This window comes from Bubalus bubalis, chromosome 14, assembly GCF_019923935.1.
Source record: "Bubalus bubalis isolate 160015118507 breed Murrah chromosome 14, NDDB_SH_1, whole genome shotgun sequence".
Lineage (NCBI taxonomy): Eukaryota > Metazoa > Chordata > Mammalia > Artiodactyla > Bovidae > Bubalus > Bubalus bubalis.
This window is the reverse complement of record NC_059170.1, coordinates 26,102,428-26,123,869: the sequence shown is the minus strand read 5'-3', so window position 1 is coordinate 26,123,869 and position 21,442 is coordinate 26,102,428. Positions and strand designations below refer to the sequence as shown.

The 21,442-nt window shown below is 46.1% G+C and overlaps 2 protein-coding genes and 3 long non-coding RNA genes across 17 annotated transcripts in view; 3 read left to right on the top strand and 2 right to left on the bottom strand.

The window, feature by feature from the left end:
* LOC112577614 (neuroendocrine secretory protein 55) overlaps positions 1-21,442 on the bottom strand; it is a 60,011-nt gene that overhangs the window by 13,629 nt on the left and 24,940 nt on the right. The gene's annotated exons all lie outside the window — the stretch shown is intronic.
* The window catches only part of GNAS (GNAS complex locus), a 54,025-nt gene that overhangs the window by 20,817 nt on the left and 11,766 nt on the right, over positions 1-21,442 (bottom strand). The window lies entirely within an intron of this gene.
* On the top strand, positions 427-8,691 carry LOC102411993. Of its 2 annotated transcripts, none has more exons than XR_006544507.2 (2): positions 427-546; positions 1,493-8,691. It is a non-coding gene; the product is annotated as an uncharacterized LOC102411993 (long non-coding RNA). The 2 variants fall into 2 exon arrangements; XR_006544508.2 differs by having other exon boundaries at positions 473-1,065.
* Positions 12,276-13,245, top strand: LOC123329191. Its single transcript, XR_006544509.1, has 2 exons — positions 12,276-12,491; positions 13,139-13,245. It is a non-coding gene; the product is annotated as an uncharacterized LOC123329191 (long non-coding RNA).
* On the top strand, positions 13,449-15,098 carry LOC123329193. The gene is made up of 2 exons (XR_006544511.2): positions 13,449-13,899; positions 14,534-15,098. It is a non-coding gene; the product is annotated as an uncharacterized LOC123329193 (long non-coding RNA).

Sequence of the window (21,442 nt, the reverse complement as noted above, 5' to 3'; positions counted from 1 at the left end):
CCGGGAGGCTTCGCTCCAGCCACGGCGCCGCCGCCCGGAGCCGGAGAGCCAGCGAGCGAGCAGCACGCCGGGCCGGCCACCTGACGCAGCCCGCTCCGCGGTGCCGACGCGACTGAGCGTGCAGCCGGAGAGCAGCGCTCCTAAGCGGCCCGATGACGCCCCAGCCTCTCTTCAGAGGACGGACCCACCGCGGCGGCCCCTATAAACCGAAGGGGAAGCCGAAAAATCGGCCCGCCGGGGACGTGCCCAAACGGGCTACCGCGCACCCCGGGGGTGCGGGCGGGTGCGGGGGGCCACACAGGTGTGGGCGCGGGGCGTGGGGGATGCGGCGCTGGGGGGCTTGGGGGCGCCCAAGGCGGTGGGCGCCGGACCCCGCCTCCCAGACCTGCCTCCCAATTTTCGGTGAGTGGTGTAGCCCTGGGCGGCGTGCAAAGTGTGCGACGGCGGCGCTTGCCCGGCTGCGCGCCTCCTTACCTCCCGCTTCCCGGTTAGCGTGCGCGGGGCCGGCCACCCAGCCCTCCCTCCCAGCGGCGCGCACCCGCGGAGGTAGGTGTCGGCACTAATTAATCGCGGCGCGTGATAGACGATGTGCGGTGTGATATGAGCGCGGAACGAGCATCATCGCCAGGTGAAGCCGGCGACGCGAGAGCCGAGCGCTGGTGGCCAGGTCACGGGGTCGGCGCCCTTGGAGTTCTCCCGGGTTGGCGAGGTGGTGGGCCAGGGTGTCCCAGTTATCCGTGGCTGGGCCCGCGGGCCGCGGTGGCTGGGGGTGTTCTGGAACAGATGGAAACGTAGTTTATTGATCACGAATTTGTTTGAGAATTGTTTAAAAACTTTCAAGTGTTTCCCCCACCCCACCCCAGCACTGTCCCATTTAAGGATACTGCAGACCCAGCGCAGTGGGTTAAGGGCAGTGACACCGAGTCAGTCCTCAACGGCTCGGCGGTGGCTCGCTTTTCCTGGGACCTTGGTTGAGTCGTTTGAAGTCAAGCGGGTGTCTGCTTGGGTACAGTTCATTCATTCATTCAATAAAAGTTTGGTCCCAGCAGCCCACCTGGTGCCCAGGTGAGTCAAGAGTAGCCAGGATGTCAGTCTAAGACCTTGGCAACTGCCTTTGGTGGTTCACGGGTCACCTGCCAATCAACCCAAATTCACAAGTAGTCACGACTACTACTCTCTCCGTTCTTTAATTTTCTTTCACTTTGAAACAGTCATTAAAACTTTGGATAAAAGTTGGAGGATAAAAAGAGGAAAACAGCGTATTTGTAAATGGAAACACAGCTAACATACCTAGGGGGTGGGGTGATTGATTGGTTGGGTCAGAGGCCTTGAGTAAATTGTCCCTATAGTTTTTCTTTGAAAATAGAAAGGCACTGTTAATCATTCAACGGGACTGTTGAAATTCCCCCCTTCCCCCAGTTTGCTCAACTCAAAATAAGAAAAGGTGTGACAGATGAAGGTGTCCCCTATTATTTGTTGTTGACCCCATCAGGTACACCTCCGAACCCCACGCCCATCCCCCTTCTACAAGGCCTCACTTCGTGAACCTGAGAGATGGCAGCGCAATTCAAAGTCAGCAGAGAACACTCGGAATTAAGAACAGGAAGCGAAATCTTCACTCCAGACTCTCATGGTCTATCTATATCTGCTACCTCTCCTGACAGCGGGGCCCAGACATTCTCGGACTTTGCAGAAAAGTTGCTGTGTCTGCCCTTCCACCCCATTCCCAAATCAGCCAGGTTCTGATCACGCTCTGGATATGTCCTCTCTTTCCACACAAAAATACACCTTCTGTCGACAGAAACCTCAAAGGAACTGTCATCCACCAAAACAAAAACGGATAAAAATATTCACCCTATAGACCAGAATGTTCTCATAAATAAATTCCACAGTAAGGCTGTCTGAAACTATGACTTAGTCATTCACCAGCTAGATTAGAGACTACCTAAAGATTGAGTTTTTTATCTTTACCTATTAAATAAAAACCTCTTGCTTGAATTTGATTAATTGATCGACTGTCATTTTTAAAAATTGGTGAAGGCTTATAAGGAGGAGGAACAGGCCAGATTTTTGTTAAGCTCCATTTGTTCCAAAGCATCTTCCTTTCCTGCTTCTAATGTGGCTGAAGAGCAAATACATTGTATTTAAGAGGAACAAGGTAAATAGTAACCAATACAACCTTGATACTTATGCCAGGAGCTACACATTACTACAAAGAATATAATGAAGAGTCTCCTTATTTGGAAATCCCTGAGTTGGGTTACCATCTCCCCCCTTTTAGATAAATATGCCGCCTGAACTTTGAAAGGAGTGAAGCTGTCCCATGTCATATGCTGACACATATTCCAGGCAAGTACAATCAGGACTATTGTCCTAGAATGTATAAAGCAAGGTCAGGCTTCAGCCATTTCAACTTCTAACCTGGCAGGCCATTCTTGGGAAAAAAAATTTTTTTTTCTTTTTTTTTAGTGTAGCTTTCACCTATATTTTATTATGACCAACCACTGATGAACAAATAAAGCATTTACTTTGTAAATATATGACAGCAGGTGGAATCAATGGTTTACAGGTAAGCAAAGGCCACTAAGAGCTCTGAAACACAAGCTCGTTTGTGGTCTGTTCGGCTTTCTGTTTTCACCCGACACAAAGTGAAAGATGAGATTTTACTTAATTGGCATGGTGAGCTGATACTGTCTACAGTTTTCACTCTAGCAGTTGACCTACCCAGGGCCTTAAAAGTTTTAATTTAAAAAAATTTAAAAAAAGCTTTCAGGTTCAGAGGCCACCATGCATGACCTTTTCATATGAATTAGTGATTTATTTTAATAGGTTGTTACCATTTTAAGTGCCTGGTTTATGCTTTGAGAGTGGAGCAATCCATTAGCATAATTCTTGGAACAGTCCAGACTGGAGAGTTTTCCAGTGGAAGGGGCCTCTTGTTTGGCTCAGGGAGAGATGGAAGTCGTGGAAATTTCAAGCTCTGAAGAGGGGCAAAGGGCCAGAATGTCCCGGGTGTAAAGTGCCTGGTTCAGGTGACCTGCTCCCTGCCAAAGCCAGCAAGTGGGGATAATAACACACCCGTAACCTAAACACTAGGTCACCCCCAGCTATGACTTTGTGAAACAGGGGGGGGTCCCATGCTATACACACCGATCCACAGCTCCCTCCAGCAAAGCATACTTTACAACAATGGATGGATTGGCAAGGGGTTTCTTTTTCTTTTTTAGTGGTCTTGTAAGCTTCATATTTATGGGTGGATGTGTTCCTTGGCTTTTTTGCATCTTCCTGTCTGAGAAAGAATGCCTCGTCTGCTTTTAGAAGCAATATACTCGCTATAGCTCAGAATCTTGAAAACGTTTTTACACTTAATGGTGTAATTAAGTTTTTGGACAAGCCATGTGTTCTTCTTGGACTTTCATTAGATGGGTCACTGTGAGGTTCCAGAGAAAATAAAATTATGATATTATTTTAATAGCCTAGGAAACAAATAGGTTTCTACCAAAACAGAAACCTTTTAGCTGTAAGTTTTTAATAATAATGTTTAGTACTTCAATGGGGCTTTCTGTCTTTAAAGCACATTTTGCACTTTAACTAGAATGACTAGTTAGAAATTAGAACTAATTAGAAATTTGCAACGACTAGAAATTGTTGTTGCAAATGAATGTGACTTGAAACCTGTACTATACACATGATGAAGCAGGTATTGTAAAAAGCCTTCCTAGTTAATCCCTGATGAGAAGGTTCTATTACTTAATCCCATAAAGTTCTTAAAAATCTAATGTACTGCTTATCTAGGGCATTTTTTTCCTTGTCACACTCACCAGTTAACAGTGACAACCACAAGGTAACCCTAAACTTGCATTCAAAGCTAAACATGGTGTTCAAGTTAGCGAAACTTCCTTTCAAAAGCTGACATCAAGGAACTAACTACAGGGCCACACGAAATTCCCCAATTTGATTCCTATTAATTCTAAAATAATTTATTTTTAACTTAGAATACACTCTAATCAAAACAAAATATGGAGGCACGTTGGCCAATGTGTTTGGACCCAATTTTTTGAGCCAGTGGCTTTGGGATACAGATCAAACATCTTAAAAGTCCGGTTCACAAAATGAGGGAAATTGGGTCTTTAGTCTCTTGATGGATCTTCCCTGACTCTGATGGATGGACACCATCAAAGAGAGGAATGTCCTGGTCTCTATGATGCCCAGTTCCCAAGACCCTTAGAGCCTTTCTCATGACATTCCCAGGAGTGGACTTTTAACAAAGTCACCAAACACTTTGAAAGAGGAACACAATAGAGTAGAGTCTACACTGTTCCTTTTAAAAACTGAAACCTTAACAATGATACACATGATAGCCCTGCAAAGATTCAAGGTAGATAATTTGGATGAGGGGCTTACTGACATCAACCACAGATCAACGGACCCTCTTACTGGAGGTCCTAATTGAGGGGTGAGGTATGTAAAACTGTTACCACTCTATAGCAGAAGAGTTAATTTTCCTAAACCAAACTAACTTTTGTTAGGTAATGGGAAAGCCTGTTGCTTCAAACTTTTAATTTGGCGTTTAGGATAGAAATTCATCCAGGATGAAAAATAATGCAGGGAGGACTAGTTAACAATAGGTACAGGGTCAGCTCACTTGTGTCTTTGTTCACAAGATGTCTTAGTTAAATGACATTTTGATTCAACATCTTATTAAACAAGTACCAACAGGAAAAAACAAAAAGCAAGTTGGTGCAATCAAGAGAGCCCTAAAGTCCTAATAAGATATCTTTCTAAAAAGAAATCCTTTAATTGTTCTGATTTTAAAGATTTTGGGATTTTTTTTTTCCCATTGCATTCAATTCTTCAAATTTAGCCCCATATAATTAAGTGTTTAGAGTGTTAAATACTCTGGATGAATCAGGTAATAAATTTCCTTTCATTAAGTGCTGTTTTGTGTATAAAGGAAATAACTGCTAAATACAACTTTTACCATCTTGGTGTTTTTACTGTATTTACCTACCAACCAAGTGTAGATGACTGTTTTCAAACAGGCTTGCAATTAGTTACTAGCCTCAGTTTGGGACAAGTAAGTTTCTGATGGGGCTGTGGATGTTACTTGCCTTCGAAGCCCCCCACCACCAAACCCACTTCCATCTGTTGTTGGTAAACCCAGAATTAAGCAATTAATGGGACATAATTAGTCACACATTTATCTGTGGATACATTTTCATCTTTCTGTGTTTGCCCACACATGTTGAAAATGAAATAGAAAAATGTGTAATTATAGTTTAGCTCCGCCTCCTTCCCTGGTTTTATTTTGAGGGGCACAAATGCTTGGTTCCCAGAGAAGCCCCAGCTTTGCTCCTCCCCCATCCATCTCCGTTTAGCCTCTGTTTGGTCACAACTCAGTATTTGCCCAGAGAGTGCCCTCGCCTCTGCCAGCGGTCCATGGAGGACTGGGTGGTGTGCACAGCCCTCTGCCTGATGAGCCAGGAGCTACTCAACTCAGCAAAGCCCAGATGCTACAGTGACTCCTCGGGTCTTTGCCGACCTCTGCAAGTTATGAGGAAGAGAGAACTAGCCAGCGAAACAACGGGCATTTGCAATCAGTCTGGGATCAGATGGAAAGGAGATGTTTTCACGAGCTACAGACCTCAGCTGTGCCCACAGCCACGTCCCAGGGTCTCTGCCTGCCGCCCAGAACTGGGAAGGCGGCCTCTGCCCGCTTTCTCGAACATTCCTGTTTCTTGGTCGCTGAAGTCTCTACTACCTTCTCAGATTACGGCTCCTTTTGTGCTAATTACACCGAAAAAATTGAAAGAATGTCGCTGACTTTACAAAGAACACAAAGCAGGCTTGCTTAAAAAACTAAATATAGCCAATTTCTTTCAGAAGGGGGACCACTCCGCCTTCAGGATGATTTGCACTGTTTGGATTAACTGCAGACGGACAATTCATTTATGAAGACCCAGGTGACAGAAAAGAGGATACATTTAAAATGTGGGTCGCTCTGGGGGGCCGTTCACATGAAATCCCAAGATCTGATTAATGATGAACTGCCCCCCACCCCACCCCACACACACACCCAGCGCTTAATTGTAAAATAAGACTTGCCAGTGATAGCAGGCTAATATAAGCTACCATGAAAAGAGGAAAGAAATGGAATGCCACTGTGTAGAAAGCTATGTACCACGCAGGTAAAAATATAAATGAGAGGAAAAGAAAGTCTTAACTTCTCATCCCGGAAGGCTGCTCCTGCCACAAAGCAAGAGGATGCTGTTTTTGCAACTCCCTGTTCTCTATTATATAAGGAATGGTATTTTAAAAGACAGAACTGGGAAGCGCATGTTGCTGGCCAAGAAGATTATGGATGGCATCCCCATGCTCCTTCTATGAAATCCTCTAAGGGTTAATAGGTGAACAGTAGCCACTTGGAATGATTTATTTTTCCAAGGAACATTAAATACTGAATTGCTCATGCTGAAATAATGCCACAGCTGTGACCCTTAGGGCTGCATTTTGGACACTGGTTCAAGTGACAGGTGTACTCGATGTATGCCCAGCTTGGCTGAAATTGTGAGGCCTAACTCAAGTTTTCCCCCTTGACTCGTTGGTGACAACTCTGGAGCCAGCCAGGAAAGGGCCTTTTGCACATGGAAGGCCACGTGTGCTCAGCCGTCAACAAAAACGCCAGCCTTGGGTTGGGGAGGCGGTGGATGGGGGCCCCTGCTCCCTGAATAGAAAACAAGAAAATCAAGACAGAAGACAGTGGGGAGAGGAAGTGGGAGCTGAGAAGTCTGATTTGAAATCCTTCTAGGTTTTAAAGCAAACAGATCTGTCCTTGGAGGATTTTAGCAAATGAAGCCAGCCTGGGATTCTAGGAAATGTGTCACCAAAATTGGTATTACTAGAGGAAGTGGCACAAAGCTGGAAATTCGGAGTCTAATCTGTAACATACTAACTACACCTATTTTTATCCCAGGGTTGCAGTGACCTAACACCAAGAAATGAAAACTAGCCCTTCATCGATAGAAGACATGAACACCTTGAGAGTGGGGTGGCAGGGCAAAGGTTTCACTAGGTCCCTTCATCTGACCAGGAGTTAGACATCAGCAGTCACTCATGAAGGCAGCTAATTTTTGAGGAAAGCCAATGAAGGCTCCAGACCAAACCTTGGGAGCTCTGGTGTGAAGTGAGCAACTCTGCATTGTCAAAAGTCTGGCCTGAGCAAAATGCCTATAGGGTGTCCTAGTGGTTTGGAGAGGGCAAGAAGAAGGCTGGGTAAGTCAAGAAGGAGCCCAGATGAAGCTTTCTTTCGTCTATGCCACCAGCCACAAAGGCATGGGGTCCCTATCTTTTGGCCAGGTGGCTGATGGACAGAGAACCACCTCCAGAAGTTGACAAATGTCCCACTTTGGGGCCTGGTTCCAATAAGGATGCTTCTCATGAAGATGATGGTTGAAGCTGCTGCTCCCTTATTCTGAAAAGGTGAACCTCTACCTTCTGAGTACAGGATGATTTCATAATTGGATTCCCTGGGAGCTGCTTCAAAAAGCTCGTGAAAGAATCTTTCAGAGGAAGCTGATATAAAACTTAGTTGGGATGCAGAGACATCTAATCTTCAAGCTAAATGGATACTGTTTACTCATAACCATTCAAAGCATCCTAAAGTCTAGAAAGACCCAACTCAAGTTCAGTTCAGTCGCTCAGTGGTGTGCGACCCCATGGACTGCAGCACACCAGGCCTCCCAGTCCATCACCAACTCTCTGAGTTGACTCAAGACCGGGCACAAAGACCTAACTAGTTAGCTGCAAATTCCTATCATGGTGTTATTATTAACCCAGGCCTCAGGGGGGCGCTCCAGAGCAGGGGAACTGAAAGTCTTTCTCAGCTTTCAAAGTGAATTTCTTAAATAGTTTTGAGTAAAAATCAGTAATCAGCTTAAATACGTTTCACTGATCTGCCACAAGTTAGTTGAATGCAACAGGGGAAAAAAAAAAACCCAAATTGTGAACTAACTAGGGTGATCCCCAAGGATACTTAATGTTTTCATCTCAGATATAAGATAACTTTATATTTCATTTGCCTTGCACATTCTTAAATGTGCTAAATAGATGTGTATTCCTCACCTTGGCATAACTATATATCCTCTAGATTTACTGAGGGTACAGAAGGCAGAGAAGGGAACTTTGTAAAAAAGAAGAAGAAGAAAGCTAAAGAATAAAACTCTACAACAAAAATTTAATTTCTAAAATGGATGCCAAAGTAGAAGAGATAGTGAGAGAAAACTATATGCGTTTTCAGTAAAACTACAAACACACTAAAAAAGGTACTAGCAACATGAAAACCCCAGGGAAACAAACAAAATCACTCTAATTTATAGGTGAACCCTTGCTGTACCTTCCTCCCAACACCTGAGTTCTGTGAAACCACCCAGTTGTCACTTTTTTCCTCTTAGCAATGTGACATTGATTTGTCATTATTAGAATTCAGAGGTCTGCTTAATGAACTCTTAATAAATGAAAGTTATCAATTCTTGACCTTTTCCCCCTGTAATTCTCGGTATGTGGTTAAACTGTTGAAAAAGTATCTTCAAGGTTCTGTGACTATAAAATAAAAATAACAGATCAAGGCTGGGTGGCTTGGGAAGTCTGAGCAGATTTGGGTTCTGCCCTGTCTGCACCCCAGAGGGAAAATGAGTAAGATCGATTGGAAACAGCATCTGGGGGTAATAGCAACGCTCTGCTTTGGCTGAGCTGTCTGCAAATAGAACTACTCTGCCTGAGACTGAAGTCCAGGAGGGAGGGGTGCCAAGGAGCCCTTCCCCCTTCCTCTGCCCCCGCTAGCATCCCCTTCCTACCCCACCTGCCTGGCTATTGAAAGAAACTGAAGCCCAGAGAGTCTGAATCAGCTAGCCAAATGAGAAAGAATGAGAAGAGATTGACGATCAAGTCCTAGTTTTGGTGACTCTGAGAATAAAGGATGGGGGGGGCACTTTTTCAAGAAACTGAATCATGACCAATTTTTTTTTTCCTATGAAAGCAATACTCCTCGTCCGTATTTTTCACTAGCTGCCCTGAGCTGGTGGTAATCTAAGACAAAATGAGGGCAGGTGGCTTCAGCCTCCTTTTCATGCTAAGGTGGCCACAGGCACCAGATAAATCTTGACCCTGACAATGATGCTGCCAAGAGCCTAATCACAAAGACTGCCCTCTGTGTGCCTGCCTGTAAAGACTGGTGACCCTCTGCCCCTCTGCAGCAGACTCCAGGTGGCCACTGCAGAGAAAGCACGAGGGTCTCACGTCTTATTCATGCCCCTTCTAGTTCCTCATTCCTCAAAGAGCAGGCTGGCTTTCTAGGTCTGTCTCCTCTGATCCCTAAAAATAAGTCTACTTGTGGGGCGGGATTGGGGGAGGAATGTCAGGGGAGGGGGTCAGATGAGCTGATCCTCAAATATTCCACAAACTGGCTGTCTGGGGACAAAACATCCAGATGCTTTTTCACAACTGGACTTTTGACCAAATTGATTGGATGCTACAGTGTCAAGAACACAAAAAGTCAGAAGGGTCACCAGAAGAGGAAGTTTGTGGGCGACAAGAAAAAACATACTATAGTAGGAAGCATTACATTTTTCGAGCAAGGAAAATCCGAGTTTTCAGGTTGTGCTAAATGACTCAAAGTTTGCCAGAGCGAAGACAGGGCAGAAAGAATGGATGTTGTAAAAGGTTATCAATATAACCTTTTTATATGGTCCTATTTATTTGGCTCTGGTGCCATCATAAAGTGGCTTGACGCCGCCGCCGCCCCCCCCCCCCCACCACTTTTAAGCACTCTGTAAAATGCAAATGGTCTAAATTAAGAAGCCATCTAATCTCAACCAATATTAATTCTGACATGAAAAATGAGACCAATTCTTCAGACAGGATTAAGATCACGGCCGCCTGGCATTAACCGATCACCCCCGTTTCTTAAAGAACAGGATATTTTCCTTTTCCAAAGTGCCTATTTATTTCTAAGAGAGACCCAAAATCCTCTCAGACGATTCTAACTCAGACACTGAAAAGGTACAATCTCCTAATGTGGCCTGCTTTGACCCCATAGACTCTGTATCTTATTTGTCTGTTTTTTTCCCCCCTCCCAACTAAAATCCCTCTAAAATACCTACAGACCCCCAACACAGCGGGAGGTCAGGATGCTGCCCCTGTATCTTTCTCCATGCAGACCCAACTGCCAGCCCCTAATATTGTTTCCCAAGCAGAAAAGAGAAAACTGAGAAAAAGATTTGTTTTTCTCTCGTGTTTTCTCAACCGGTCCATTGAAATCAGCAGGATCACAGTTCCTCCATCTCTGCAGCAGGCAGAGTCGCCGAGCATCTAGATAAAGAATCTGCCTTTTGGTGGGGCTCAGATGGGGACACTGCAGTTGTTCTAGAAAAAGGAGGCGTCTCTGCACCCTGAGACCACTGCCACCTCCCGTGAGATCCTGCGGGTGTTGCACTTGGCTTGTGAATTCTCTCGGCAAAGTGCAAGAAATAAAGTGGCTTCACTGGGAAATGCCCATTATTCTCCTGCCATTGAGCCCTAAGTCCCTGCTGTCTCACTACCCTCTGCCTGGTAATTGTCATCACAACCGGAAGGGTCTGTATCAGCCTGACGGTTCACTGAGGGGCAGAAGGGACCCTGGAAAAGTCATGGACTGTTTGGAAGAACCTGCTGGCGTAGAGCACCCCACCCCCGAGGGCTGGGGGCACTACGCCCCTGGGTGTTTACCGCAGCCTCCCGGGTGCTCTGCCTGCGTGTGAAACAGACATTGGGTAATTCAGAGGCACAAAGTCAGGGTCACATCACGTCTCCTGCTTTGTGTAGTTCTGTCCTAGAGGCTCTCCAGCAGCTGGTACCTGGTGTCTGCAGGGCATGAAAAGGTTCTAAAACGGAGGAGGGGGCTGAAATAATGCCCCACCACCTCCCTCCATTCCTGGGCCCCATGGGCAGCCTGGATCCATGTTGCTCTTTTCCTCACATTCCCAAGCCCAGGAGCTAAGGCTCTTTTCAGCTGAGAGTGAGTCTGGAATTCACTTTTCTTTTTCTCTAAATACTGCCAGTCTGAATCCCAGGGCCACCTTCAGGGGCTGGGGGGGTGGGGGAGGAGTTCCTGAGAGCTCAAGGTCGAAGGTCAAGGCAGGGTGGGTGGAAGGGGAAATGGGCCTTTTCCCTGATTCTCGCCAGACCTGAAAGAAACTGATTAACATCAGCTTTCCACCTCTTTTCCCACTGCTACAGCTCGGGCCTCAGCCCTCAGACCTGAAGGGTTCTCTCTGGCCTCCTCTGCAGCTCCCAGGCCCTAGAACCTGACTTTAAAAAGAAAAAAAAAAAACAAAAAACACCCCACCATTTTCAACAATGAGACGTTTGACCACTGAAAACCCCTCAGCTGCTTTAAAAGCCAGTGGAGCAGAACACTAGCGAGACTCCCCCAGCTCGAGGTTAAAGTCACAGTTCACTCCACAGAGGGGAAGGGAGAAGCCAGCATTCAGGAGGCACTGGCTAAGGCCTGTCCTGTGGGCTCTTCCCAGGCCAGGCTCAGCCCTGGCTACAAACAGCCGGCCTGACCAGCACAACTGGAGCAGGGACCCGGGACCACGGGCAGGGGGCTTCCCTCCCTCCTTCGGCATATCCATCACTGTGCAGTGACAGCCCGCTTGGCACTCCCCTCATATCTCTTTCAGAGCCCCCTCCCTTCCCCCCAGCACAAGCCTCCTTGGTTTAAAAAAAAAAAAAAAAACAACCAAAACCCATCTTGTTCTTTCATCATAATTAAAGTGCTGTCAGGGAAAATGGCATGGCTGATTTTTGCCGCAGTTGAAATGACCCTCAGCTTTCCTCTCCTCTCATTTGCTAAAGTGGTCCTTTCTCTGCCTGAAATCAGGCCCTTTGGTGATGGAAATCTTAGCAGGAAGCAGAGAGTTCTAAGCAGAATCCTAACCTTGGGAGAATGGGGAGAAAAATCGATGTTTTTGGAGCCGGCCTCTCTGCGGCAGCAGCCAAGGTGCTGTGAGGCCATCTTCCCCGTCAGCAAGGGTGCCCTCAGCTCCATCATGCCGGCTCCCTCCCTCCCAGGCGTTGTCAGGGGGTCGCAATGTAGCCACACTTGGAGGTCGATTCTCCCTGTTGACTTATCTAAGGGGCAGAAGGAAGCTGCTTGGAAGGAAGATAAAATCCGAGCGCCTTCCTCGCTCAGAGGGAAAGCGTGACTGCGTATTTAATATCCTTGCTGGCCTGCATGTTTGTGTTTGAAATAAAGCTATAACTTCCACGCATAATGAAATGCGCCCCCCTCCTCCTGCCTGCCGAGGGCTACAGAGCTCCGCTGGGTGACACTCCTGCCTGTCACAGCCACTGCAGTGCCCAGGGCCCTCTCTGGCAATCTCAGCTCCTCTCATTTTGTGAAGACGTCACCAGCCTGTGAGCTATCAGAGAACTTTCTGAAAAGGACATTTCAGGTGAGCAATGCAGTAACATTTAAGGGGCGGGGGGAGGGGGGGGGACAGAAAAAGGAAAGAAAGGAGATTAAAAAGAAAAGAAAAAAAAAGAAGGCAAAGGAAGCCAGGGCCCTGAGTACTTCTGAGCTGCACCTTTGGAAAACCACGTGTGGAAGCCATGACATATATTCAAACACTTATCATGTGAGGAATTCATAATATTCAATCCTAGCCTTCAACTACCTAGATATTAAGGAAACATGTCAGGCGCTTTCACAATTAGCTTAATTTCCTTTTCCTAAATATCAGGCATCTTGGAAAGGCCCCTTCTGAGTTTCACTGGGGAGCTTAACTGGAAGATTCCGGGTTTCTAGATGGGTATGCTAATATGTGGCAAGTCAAAATGGCAATCCAGGCCTCCCTCAATTGAATCATTAGTTGTTAATGCACCTCTGAGTAACTCCAAGCTCAGGTGTGAAACTAGCCCAAGTGTCACTATGGCACAGCTTCTTCCCTGGGCTGCAGCAAAGGATGGTGGGGCTGTTTATGTAACACACCAGCAATAAGCTTGTTTTTGCGACATCATTATTTGCCGGCCTAGTCTCCTGCCTCCTTGCTCCTTTCTCCCTCCCCACCCCCGACTTTTCTTTTTTTTTTTTTCTTTGTAGAGAAAGCAAAGCAGCTGTATAGTACTCGAATCTTTTATTTCCTGACTATTCTGTGTGTCAGAGAAGTGGACGCTGGAGAAAAACATGGGGCTTGTTATTACCGGCCTGAGCCGGAATGAGTCAGGCACCTGAAGCTTCGATGTGGACCTGACTCTGCCACTCGGATGAGGCCCCCTCCTACATCCGCTGAGCTGTACCTGGAGAGCTGGTGGAGGGGGCAGGCAGTGCTGGGAGCAAGCCTTGGGGTCACGGGGCGGTGGGGGCAGGGAGCCAATTTGCTGAATTCACTGCTTGGGGGTGCACAGAGCTGGGGGTGGGGGAAGCATTCGGGTGTCAACTGCCCAAATGTTCCCTCCCCAGCCTCTTGTTAGAATTCTATTTCACTATTAAAAACGTGACTCTTTCAGCTCTCTGGCCTCAGAGAGCTCTTTATTAAAATGCAAATGTCCCTTAAGGGTAGCCCCATAAGCCTTTGCCAGCTAATGGGATTAACTGAACAGAACACAACCACCTGCAGGGAGGTAAGGAGGCCTGGGGCCAGAAGCCCCCTTCTCCAATTTGCCACAGGCTCATCCCTGAGCGGGAAGGAAGCAAAATCCAGTCTTCCCAGCCTCAGCTGTCCAGATGTCTTTGAAAGGGAACTCTGCAGCCGGGGGCCCCCGAGTCCCAGCAGTGGGACCATTTGCTCACTGCAGTTCTCGGCGCCTTGGTGGCCCCATCTCTTAACAATCAGTTCTCTCAGGATGGACAACGTTTTCAAGGTATCCTAGCAGAGTGGTCCGGATTCAAGAGAGCATCAGGCCGCGGTGGGGAAGTAATTGCACATAACTAATTCATTTACAGAGGCAGCCACTTGTAATAAAGGACGTTTTCAAAGTGACTTGGCAAACTGATTTTTTTTTTCCCCCCTGAGCTGGTAAACAAGCTTCACATTATGCCCTGAAAATGGGTTTTCATTCACATTGATTTTGAAGTGTGCCTCTCAGGTGAAAAGTATGAAAATGTCACAAACAAGGAGAAGCCCAAACTTATTAATTTTGTAAATCTGAATTTGACTCCTGAAATAAAACCAGTCCCTGTTGTCTGGGGAGTTCCTTCAGTTCAATCGCCTTCACAAAAGCACTTCCCTCCTCTTATATCTAAAATAAGAATTCTCTATTTATCTATCTGTATACACACACACGTATTTTTATAAAAACTGCATATCCTATGCTGAGTATTACAAGAGCCCTATAGATAAAACAACTCTTCCAAGGCTCTGAAGAGATGACTGAAAAGTATTTGTGAGAGAAAAGCTGGAAATTAAATTCTGCAATTAACTCTGCACTTTTCTTTCCACAAAGACTGGGGGTTAATTATACTAACCTGAATAATGAGTATCTCTATTTCCATTAGGAAAATAGGAAAAAGAGTCCCAGAGCCCAGAAGCTAAGATGGAGGACAGGCCAGGATCTAAGATGGTGGACTGGAGCAAAAATGGAGGGCAGTTGAGGACCTAAAATGGAGAACTGACTAAAACCAAAATGGAGGGGATCCCAGAAGCTAAGATGGAGGACCCAAGCTAAGATGAAAACACTTCACAGTACCTCAGGACCTCTGGATGCAAACTGTGAATGCTTTTTCACCCCACCCCTCAGAATACAAATCCTAGACATAAACAGAAGAGTCTAAGCTTAGGTGGAAGAATTTAAGGCTATCCCCTAAGAGGATTTTCAGTCCCAGAAGATCCTGAAAGGCTCAGGCTCCAGACAAATCAGAGAAGAGAGAAGGAGCTGGCTAAAGGAGCTGGATGAAGAAGGAGCTTCACTATCCCAGGGTCAGGCCTCTGGAGTCCCTTCTGAAAGCAAGTCCATCCCTCAGTTCGCCCAGCAAACCCCCAGCAACACCTCCTACAGAAAGGCCTGGTTCGGTAGCTTCTCTGAGACCCACACTGGGCCTCGAGAAGGTCCCACCCCTGCTGTTTACCTACAACTGTTCAGTCCTGGACTGATGTGGAAATCTGAACCGTGTGCCTGTCGAATCTACACGTGGACATCTGTTTTGATCCTTCTGGGTTTTCTACAGTCTCATTATCAGGACTCAACATATTTTATGTGACCATTGATTTGCTTTGCTCAACTAGGTTGAGGAAGGGTTGGAAGGCCACCAACATCTGTGTTTTTTGACAACCTTTCTGTCTTTTCTTACCTGCCATGTCTATTTCCTATTTAATCAGCAATGGTTCACGGTTAACTTCCTGGGATTGTTTTGATTGTAAGACCAAAGAGAGCAGCAATGCCTTATACCTTTGTCTTCCCCATGGGGAAGGGCACATTATTAGTGTATATTGAGTGAATGAATGAATAAACAAAAATGCCCAAATGAAGGCAAACTCACCGACCCAGCAAGGATTTCATGCTTCTGAGAGGCCTGGCAGACACATGCTTGGCTACTGCAACTTAAGAGATGCTACTAGAAAGGCAAAAAGGAAACACAGCCATTTTGACATCTCATTTAACCCCCCAATTCGGCAGTGACTTATCAGTGAGAGAAAATGGGAGCATTTGCACTGAGAACTGGGCAGTATTCCATGCTCTTTGCCAAGTTGGACACAGTCTACATATGAGGTAAACCTCAGATCTGCCAATAGTCAAAAATTAATTCGTGACAACTGTTTTCACTTGGAACCATGATTTCCTTCAATTAGGTGTGTCATTTTATGCTAAATTCCCATTAAACATTTCCCAACAAGCTTTTCTTTTTTTTTTTTGAAGAACAGCCATGATGACCCTTTACCCCTAAGGATTCTTTTCTCTCCCGCACTCCCCCCCCCCCCCCAAGGATTCTTAAAGGTCACAGAAGGCCCATTCGATAAGCAAATTGGTGGTGAAGCTGCTTTCTGGGCTATTAGGCTAGCAATTACATTTCCCCCCTCTCGCCCCTTAATCGGCCATTCTGCTGGGTTTCAAAGCAATGCAAATTTAGCTCCAATCAATTAGTAACACGTTTCTAACTTGGGGGCTTGGGAAAAGGGTGAACTTTTCCTGGTGGAGGGAAGTTAAAACCTTGAGAACAAACGAATCCTGTTCAACCTAGCAAAAGTCTTCTGCCTCTGTGGACTACGTTTTTTGGTTGTTGTTTTTTGCTTTAGGCCGAAACTGGGGAGAATGGGGTCCTACTACAACAAATTAGGATAAGATTTTTATTTTATTTTACTTTTTTTGCTTGAGCTAATGAATCAAGCACAGGACACAGAGGCAGCTGACGGAATATTTTCCCCAGTAATGCCAGGAAGCTAAAATCAGCTTTTGTGTTTTTTTTTTTTTTTAATAGCCTGAGAGATTTGCATCTGGGTGTGATATGCTTGAGGGCCCCCCCAGCTCAAAGCAATCAATCTTGTCTCCTCTTGCAGAAGCCCCCTCCGCCTTCCTCACAGAACAGAATTGTCTCCTCTCCCTAATGAACATACCCAGGAGAATAAAACTTGTTTTTCAAAAGTGTGGGGAAGGAAGAAAGGAAGGAAGGGAGGAAGGAAGGAAAAAAAAAGCACACAATGCCTATACTGGGTCTGGCAGGAGCCAAGTTCTGGAGGACACTAACCTATAAACTTCTGAGGATTTCCTCAACGTCTGAGAGGTATACGTAATATACAGGGTGTTCACTTTCAACTTGAAGATTTACTTTGCTTTGTTTTGAGTAGTTATCAAATCAAAGAACTCATAAAGATTGGCTTTTTTTTTTTTTTAAGGTCAAAAGGGTCCAACGGGTGCCAGATTTCTTAAAAATCAAACCACTCAGTGGGGTAAGGCTTGTGAAAACACTCAGAAAATCAGGCTGTGCCAGAAGGGGGCTTATTACTAATTAAGGGGAAAAAAAATTGAGGAATCATTTTAGGGTCAGGAGAATGTTCTAGCAAGTGAAAAAGGGCCAACTGTGGTAGAAAGAGTGGAGGTCACAGCTCAGGGGATGGTGGGGAAGGGAGGTAGGGGCATTGGTCTTGGCTTTCGGCACCAGCCCCCAGTCCCTGTCCTACTACGGTGGGGTCCTGAAGGGTGGTGGGATGGGGAGGGAGCGATGTGTTGTGTCGTTCCCCACCTGCCCTTCGGATTCCTGGGCCTGCACCCCAGGCCTTCAGTCAAGGGCAGCCTGGCCCCTCAGCTGCGCTGGCCATTCAGCCTGGACTGACAGCGCTCCATCCTCTACTCGGTGCAGCTTCCATTCCTTGTAACCAGACCCCTCTCCTCCTCCTCCTCCCAGATTCTAAGTTCCTAGAGGGCAGGGACTATGGCTCCCGTTGAGAGCTACATTTAGCAGAAGTACTTTTTCTTTCTTTCTCTCCCCTCTTCCCTGCTCTTTCAAACTTTTAATTTCATCTCTATGTTGCTCTCTCTCTTTCCTTTTGTACCTTCTTTTTCTCTCTTTCCTCAAGAAAGAACTGGCTTGGAGGGGAGCTGGTTTTTCCACTTCTGAGTTCACAAAAGTTCAGAAAAGAAAGGAATTCAGATTCCTTCCCCCCTTGTCCCACCCCAGGGGAAAGCGCTGAGCAAGTAAAAGAACCCTGAAAAGACACAATGGAGAATGTGGGAAATGCGCTCAGGAAGTCAGTGAGTGTTGGGTGGGGGGGTGAGTTAAAGGTGAAGTTGTTTGCGCACCGCCATCAGTACCCTCTTTAGAAACATCCATATGTCTGGGTAGAGAACAGGAGGAGATAAGGAGATATAAAACCCTGACAGGATAAGGGCAGGGCGGGGGGTGGATTTCCTGTAATATTATAATGTCATTTTAACAATAAGTACAACTTCTGGAAGAAAAAGGGAAAGGGGTCAGGGAAAGTGTGGGGTGTGGATTCCCAGTCCTGTGGGCAGCGAAAGTGGGCAGTTTGGCCCGATGTGGGAGACTGGGTTCTAAGAGGACATGGCCCCCCAGAAGGTAAAGATGTGTGTGCTGTCCAGGGAGGGGAAACTGGTAGAGAAACCCACCAAATGAATGGACCTAAGCTCCCTGTCTCCCTAAAGTACAGAATGGCAGCACTGGTGTTAAAACTAAACTCCCAGGGACCCAGAACAGGATGAGACCCTAATCTGAGGTACCCACCCCCTAAAACCTGGGGCTTTTTTCCGTAGGGCTTGCTACATTTCATCTAGAAAATTCTAAGTGATCCCACTTCCTGTGAGCATCCCAGTCATTCTGAGCTCTCTGCTGACCTCTGGTGGGGGAGAAGTCTACTGGCCCGGAAAAGGTGTCTTTAACAGGGCAGCCCACCTGCCCTGCTTTCCCAGGGAACCCACATCCAGAGGAACCCCCACCTGGGGGAGGGGGAGAGCCTTGTTAACCTGCCTTGTCCAAAGTTCAGGGCTATGGGTTGGAAGGTGGGGGCAGGAAAAAAAAAACTTTAAAGGAGCCCCAGGAAATTGGGAGTTTAAGAGAAACTTGTTGGCGTAGAGTCTATTTTATTCAGTTTCATTTATTTTTTTCAGCTATAAAGGGGAAGGGGAGAGGGTGTATTTAAGAATGGTGTGTGGAGGGTAGGTTTTGTTGAACAGGAATGAACTTCTGTGACAGGATTTGGTAGGTCCTGGCATGGGAGGAAGTTCATGTGGCCCTTCTCAAATAGATGACCTCATGATTTTACAGCTGCTGCAGGGAGGGGAGAAGAGAAATGGAAGGGGTGCCCGTTCTGTTGGAACCAAGGAACTTGGCCCTGGACACCATCAGATCTCACTGTCTCTCCACGGGACTTGGCCTCATCATGACAGACGTGACCTTCCTTTAAGCCCAGGGTTGGGCCTGAGATGGAGGGTGGGGGTCCTCAGCTGGGGAAAACTCTTCTTAGTAAGAATGCCCCTGAAAGCTCAACAGGCTTGCAGCCCTGAGAGGCAGAGAAAGGTCATAAAGGGGAGAAAAGAAAAACTAGCCCTGAAATCTCAGAGACCCTAAAAAACCCCAACCATTTTCTCATGAATGGAAAAAACCAAGGATTTACCCTCAACCAGTATCTTCTCTCTAAGACAGCTCTGAGTATCTACCCCAAAGTCTACTCCCTCATCTCCCAGCATCTTCCCATATTGTCTCAAATGCTAACTCCTCCAGGAACCTCCCAGGGTTTCTCTGATGGACAAAAGGACCTCTGCCACCTCTGAATTTCTTTTCTAGCCCTGGATTGGGGTGAGAAAGAATCCAACCCTCTTGTGCATCCTGCAGAGGTTCTCCCAATGACGGGTACCCAGAAATTATTAATTAGGTACCAAAGGGCAAAAGGCAGGCCTAATATTTCCTGTACAAGCTGCTATTTTGGAAAGGATGCTTTAAGAGAAAAGAGAGAAAGACATGTGTGTGTGTGTGTGTGTGTGTGTGTGTGTGTGTGTGTAAGTGTGGTGGGGCAGGATGGTTATTTGGCATACCTGTCCTATTAAAACTTTTAAGAAGATAATTAAAGAAGTTTAAAGTGAAAAGGACAGTCCTCTCCTTTTTCAGATGAGAAAAACTGGAACCCAGAAGATAAGCAATTTGCCCAAGGTCTCAGAACTGGTTCCTGGAAGACCCAGGGCACGCAAAAGGGCTGGGAGGTTAGAGGTCACTGTGATAGTGTGTTTTTTTGCACGGGCCATGGTCTAACAGAACCACTAGTTAAAAGGGATATCTGTCCTTAGAGATCCATTGTTCCACTGGAAAACCTTAAAAAAAAAAAAAAGAAAATGATCCCTGGGCCTTGAGGGGTGGGGACTGTGACCCTGGGAAAGAGGATTAGGGGAGGGGGCTGCGGAATTCTGTCTTGGGCGCAAGCTCCCTATGAATTCTGGAAAGCCAGGCTCTCAATTGTAAAAGCCGAGCGCCATCTGCCAGCCAGATCTGAACAGCCTTGCTTTATTTTATTGTCTCCACTTCCCAGCCCTAAATAGTTGGTGTTCTGGCCCCTTTCCCTAAAAAAAAAGAAAGAAAAAAAAAGGTATTGCTTGCTCAGAAACCTCCCTAAAATAAGATTTTTTTTTTTTTTTAATTTCAAAAGAGGGGAAGAGAAAACGAGAAAGCAAAGAAAAAATGAGGGAATCTCTTAAGAGGCTGATTTCTGACCCCAGGTTTGAGCTGGGCAGATCTTCGGGGAGAATGGGACAGCTCCCCGCTTCCCCGCCCTTCTCCAATGAAGCAGTCCTGGTGGCCTTTCCCCGACCCTTTCTTCCTGGCAGAATGAAAGGTCAGCGCCCAGCTTGGAGCCTGCCTTAATATGGGAAGTCAGACCCTATCTCTGGGGAATCAAGGTTTTAGGGTCAGAAAGAATAAAAAGCGAGACCTGTGCCACCTGTCAACTTAAATCTCAGGATAAGACGTCTGCAAGGGATTTGGCTTTGTCCCTTGGGTCATTACCTCTTTCTACATAAAGTTGAACACTGACAGATGCACCTCCTGGCTCTCTCTAGGACCGCCCACCAAGTTTAAGTATTTCCCCTGACCATGGCAGAATCTTCAGGACGAGGAGCCTTGTTGGTACTTTAAGAATCAAGTTTTGGCCTTTCCTGGCTGTCACTTGGCAAATTCATGGAATCCTTGAATAGAGCAGTGGAATCAACCAAGGTTCTGGAAATGAGAGCCTGCTAATGTTCACCCAGTGTACCCTTTCCATGATCCTGGGACCCTCCAGAGAAGCCAGGCCTTCTCTGCCCATCCCCTCCGCAATCCGGGTAACTTGGGAGCATGGCAAAGGATGAACACAACAAGTCCATCCCGGACCAAACCTCCCAAGGATAAAGATCCCGAGAGCCCTCTGGAATCAGGAAACCCTCCAACTGGAAAAGAGAACCCTCCAAGTGTCCATTTTAAAACCAGCCATTTGTTTGCAAAACAAAATGATCTTAATATGCTTCCCTTTTAGCAGCTAAAAAGGAAGAAATGAAATCACCTAAGTGTGGAATTATAAACAGCTATTAGTTTTATGACAATCCAACTTTTAAAATTTTTCCCCTAACGTCTGGCATTTGTTTTGGGTTCTGCCCGGAGCCTTCTAAGCATTTCCTTGGAAAGATGTTGCACTTGGTCCCAGGCAAAAAGTCAAAATCAACATTCAAAAAAAAACATGCCTTGGGTAATTTCAAGGATTCTGCAATAAGCAGATCTTAGTTAGAGGGCACTTTGCTTAACTAAACTTGGAACCTATTTTTTAAAAAAATGTCCAGTAGATAATCTATTAAACTACCAACCAGTTTTCACTCTTTATCCTAAAATAATCTTAATAGTAAAAGCAAAAATCTAAGTTCTCATAGGTGTGTAGAATGGAGAGTAGGGTTTTTTTTTTTTTTCCTTCTAGACTTTGCAATTAACTTAAGGGCCCCA